This window comes from Nerophis ophidion, linkage group LG06 (genome assembly GCF_033978795.1).
Source record: "Nerophis ophidion isolate RoL-2023_Sa linkage group LG06, RoL_Noph_v1.0, whole genome shotgun sequence".
Taxonomy (NCBI): Eukaryota; Metazoa; Chordata; class Actinopteri; order Syngnathiformes; family Syngnathidae; genus Nerophis; species Nerophis ophidion.
In genome coordinates this window covers 15,994,012-15,999,011 of record NC_084616.1, presented here as the reverse complement: position 1 = coordinate 15,999,011, position 5,000 = coordinate 15,994,012, and the positions used below count along the sequence as shown (strand labels likewise).

The window sequence follows — 5,000 nt, the reverse complement described above, 5'->3', positions numbered from 1 at the left end:
CGAAGTGGGGTGTGTCAGGACTGGCTTCGAGATTAGTGACAGGTGCGTAGATGACACAGCTTTGAGTGTTTGTCTGGTCACCTGTTGCTCTGTTAAAGGCCTACTGAAACCCACTACAACTGACCACGTAGTCTGATAGTTTTTATATCAATGATGTAATCTTAACATTGCAACACATGCGTTCAGGATGCCACCCGAACGCCTCCCTAGGGAGGTGTTTAGGGCACGTCCGACCGGCAGGAGGCCATGGGGAGGACCCAGGAGATGTTGGGAAGACTATATCTCCCGGCTGGCTTGGGAACGCCTCGGGATCCCCCGGGAGGAGCTGGACGAAGTGGATGGGGAGAGGGAAGTCTGGGCTTCCCTGCTTAGGCTGCTGCCCCCGCGACTAGACCTCGGATAAGTGAAAAATAATGATTGGGTGGATGTTACTGCATACGTCAGCAGACTAATTAGGAGCCTTTGTTTCCTTACTTAGTACTAACATACCAAAAGTTTTCTTTGACGGCAATAAGAAACATATGTTTTAATGTATCTGTGGGGAGGCGTGGCCTGCGGACCTGCAGGGAAGCGGGGTGTGTCAGGACTGGCTTCGATATTAGTGACAGGTGCGTAGATGACTTAGCTTTGAGTGTTTGTCTGGTCACCTGTTGCTCTGTTAAAGGCCTACTGAAACCCACTACTACCGACCACGTAGTCTGATAGTTTATATATTCGATGAAATCTTAATATTGCAACACATGCCAATACGGCCGGGTTAACTTACTAAAGTGCAATTCTAAATTTCGCGCCGAAAATCCTGCTGAAAACGTCTTGGTATGATGATGCCTGCGCGTGACGTCACGGATTGTAGAGGACATTTTGTGCCAGCATCGTGCCCAGCTATTAAGTCGTCTGTTGTCATCGCAAAATTCCACAGTATTCTGGACATCTGTGTTGGTTAATTATTTTGCAATTTCTTCAATGAACAATGGAGACATCAAAGAAGAAAGCTGTAGATGGGAAGCCGGTGTTTCATTGTTTACATTCCCGAAAGATGACAGTCAAGCTTTACTATGGAACAGAGCTGTCAAGCGAACACGATTGGATTGGACCACACACACACACAAAGTACAGTGTATTATGCAGCGATCATTTCGATGGATGGACTCCTCTCTGAGCTGCTACCTTACCGTGGTAGAGGAGTTTGCGTGTCCCAATGATCCTAGGAGCTATGTTGTCTGGGGGTTTTCATGCCCCCTGGTAGGGTCTCCCAAGACAAACAGGTCCTAGGTGAGTGATCAGACAAAGAGCAGCTCAAAGACTTCTATGGAATTACAACGAAATGAACCCAGATTTCCCTCGCCCGGACGCGGGTCACCGGGGCCCCGCTCTGGAGCCAGGCCCGGAGTTGGGGCACGATGGCGAGCGCCTGGTGGTCGGGCCTGTTCCCATGGGGCCCGGCCGGGCACAGCCCGAAGAGGCAACGTGGGTCATCCCTCCAATGGGCTCACCACTCATAGGAGGGGCCATAGAGGTCGGGTGCATTGTGAGCTGGGCGGCAGCCGAAGGCAGGGCACTTGGCGGTCCGATCCTCGGCTACAGAAGCTAGCTCTTGGGACGTGGAACGTCACCTCACTGGGGGGGAAGGAGCCTGAGCTAGTGCGCGAGGTAGAGAAGTTCCGGCTGGATATAGTCGGACTCACCTCGACGCACAGCAAGGGCTCTGGAACCAGTTCTCTCGAGAGGGACTGGACCCTCTTCCACTCTGGCGTTGCCGGCAGTGAGAGGCGACGGGCTGGGGTGGCAATTCTGGTTGCCCCCCGGCTCAAAGCCTGTACGTTTGAGTTCAACCCAGTGGACGAGAGGGTAGCTTCCCTTCGCCTTCGGGTGGGGGGACGGGTCCTGACTGTTGTTCGTGCTTACGCACCAAACAGCAGTTCAGAATACCCACCCTTTTTGGGTACACTCGAGGGAGTACTGGAAAGTGCTCCTCCGGGTGATTCCCTTGTCCTACTGGGAGACTTCAACGCTCATGTTGGCAACGACAGTGAAACCTGGAGAGGCGTGATTGGGAAGAATGGTCGCCCGGATCTAAACCCGAGTGGTGTTTTGTTATTGGACTTTTGTGCTAGTCACAGTTTGTCGATAACAAACACCATGTTCAAACATAAGGGTGTCCATATGTGCACTTGGCACCAGGACACCCTAGGCCGCAGTTCCATGATCGACTTTGTAGTTGTGTCATCGGATTTGCGGCCTTATGTTTTGGACACTCGGGTGAAGAGAGGGGCGGAGCTTTCTACCGATCACCACCTGGTGGTGAGTTGGCTGCGATGGTGGGGGAGGATGCCGGACAGACCTGGCAGGCCCAAGCGCATTGTGAGGGTCTGCTGGGAACGTCTGGCAGAGTCTCCTGTCAGAGAGAGTTTCAATTCACACCTCCGGGAGAACTTTGAACATGTCACGAGGGAGGTGCAGGACATTGAGTCCGAGTGGACCATGTTCCGAACCTCTATTGTCGAGGCGGCTGATTGGAGCTGTGGCCGCAAGGTTGTTGGTACCTGTCGTGGCGGTAATCCCAGAACCCGTTGGTGGACACCAGCAGTGAGGGATGCCGTCAAGCTGAAGAAGGAGTCCTATCGGGTTCTTTTGGCTCATAGGACTTCCGAGGCAGTGGACGGGTACCGACGGGCCAAGCGGTGTGCAGCTTTAGCGGTCGCGGAGGCAAAAACTCGGACATGGGAAGAGTTCGGGGAAGCCATGGAAAACGACTTCCGGACGGCTTCGAAGCGATTCTGGACCACCATACGGCGCCTCAGGAAGGGGAAGCAGTGCACTATCAACACCGTGTATGGTGCGGATGGTGTTCTGCTGACTTCGACTGCGGATGTTGTGGATCGGTGGAGGGAATACTTCGAAGACCTCCTCAATCCCACCAACACGTCTTTCTTTGAGGAAGCGGTGCCTGGGGAATCTGTAGTGGACTCTCCTATTTCTGGGGCTGAGGTCGCTGAGGTAGTTAAAAAGCTCCTCGGCGGCAAGGCCCCGGGGGTGGATGAGATCCGCCCGGAGTTCCTTAAGGCTCTGGATGCTGTGGGGCTGTCTTGGTTGACAAGACTCTGCAGCATCGCGTGGACATCGGGGGCGGTACCTCTGGATTGGCAGACCGGGGTGGTGGTCCCTCTCTTTAAGAAGGGGGACCGGAGGGTGTGCTCCAACTATCGTGGGATCACACTCCTCAGCCTTCCCGGTAAGGTTTATTCAGGTGTACTGGAGAGGAGGCTTCGCCGGATAGTCGAACCTCGGATTCAGGAGGAACAGTGTGGTTTTCGTCCTGGTCGTGGAACTGTGGACCAGCTCTATACTCTCGGCAGGGTTCTTGAGGGTGCATGGGAGTTTGCCCAACCAGTCTACATGTGCTTTGTGGACTTGGAGAAGGCATTCGACCGTGTCCCTCGGGAAGTCCTGTGGGGAGTGCTCAGAGAGTATGGGGTATCGGAATGTCTTATTGTGGCAGTCCGCTCCCTGTATGATCAGTGTCAGAGCTTGGTCCGCATTGCTGGCAGTAAATCGGACACGTTTCCAGTGAAGGTTGGACTCCGCCAAGGCTGTCCTTTGTCACCGATTCTGTTCATAACTTTTATGGACAGAATTTCTAGGCGCAGCCAAGGCGTTGAGGGGTTCCGGTTTGGTGGCCACGGGATTAGGTCTCTGCTTTTTGCAGATGATGTAGTCCTGATGGCTTCATCTGGCCGGGATCTTCAGCTCTCACTGGATCGGTTCGCAGCCGAGTGTGAAGCGACCGAAATGAGAATCAGCACCTCCAAGTCCGAGTCCATGGTTCTCGCCCGGAAAAGGGTGGAGTGCCATCTCCGGGTTGGGGAGGAGACCCTGCCCCAAGTGGAGGAGTTCAAGTACCTAGGAGTCTTGTTCACGAGTGGGGGAAGAGTGGATCGTGAGATCGACAGGCGGATCGGTGCGGCGTCTTCAGTAATGCGGACGTTGTATCGATCCGTTGTGGTGAAGAAGGAGCTGAGCCGGAAGGCAAAGCTCTCAATTTACCGGTCGATCTACGTTCCCATCCTCACCTATGGTCATGAGCTTTGGGTCATGACCGAAAGGATAAGATCACGGGTACAAGCGGCCGAAATGAGTTTCCTCCGCCGGGTGGCGGGGCTCTCCCTTAGAGATAGGGTGAGAAGCTCTGCCATCCGGGAGGAGCTCAACGTAAAGCCGCTGCTCCTCCACATCGAGAGGAGCCAGATGAGGTGGTTCGGGCATCTGGTCAGGATGCCACCCGAACGCCTCCCTAGGGATGTGTTTAGGGCACGTCCAGCTGGTAGGAGGCCACGGGGAAGACCCAGGACACGTTGGAAAGACTATGTCTCCCGGCTGGCCTGGGAACGCCTCGGGATCCCCCGGGAAGAGCTAGACGAAGTGGCTGGAGATAGGGAAGTCTGGGCTTCCCTGCTTAGGCTGCTGCCCCCGCGACCCGACCTCGGATAAGCGGAAGATGATGGATGGATGGATGGATGGCATTTCGAAAAATAAATACAATTATACCATTCTGTATTCTTAAGGCGATCTATGTCGTTTGCTACTCCAGCATCAATATCAACAGCGTCCTCCTGACTGTCACCGTTAGCGTCGGGTTCAAAGGAGTATGGCTCTATCCCTTGTTGCGGTTGGGCCTGGCCAAGTGGTCCTTCCACCCCCACGGCTGCCACGGCACCTCCCACAGCATCTTCCCTATCTGAATCGCTCCCACTAACATCTAGTCCATTTTTTTATCTTTCTTATTGCTTCACTCTCGCTTTCCTCATCCACAAATCTTTCATCCTCGCTCAAATTAATGGGGGAATCGTCGCTTTCTCGGTCCGAATTGCTCTCGCTGCTGGTGGCAATGATTGTAAATAATGTTCAGATGTGAGGAGCTCAAAAACCCGTGACGTCACACGCATATCGTCTGCTACTTCCGGTATAGGCAAAGCTTTTTTATCAGCACCAAAAGTTGCGAA

The 5,000-nt window shown here is 53.9% G+C and overlaps 1 protein-coding gene across 1 annotated transcript in view; it reads right to left on the bottom strand.

Moving 5' to 3' along the window:
- Positions 1 to 5,000, bottom strand: part of srpk3 (SRSF protein kinase 3) — a 28,182-nt gene that overhangs the window by 1,160 nt on the left and 22,022 nt on the right.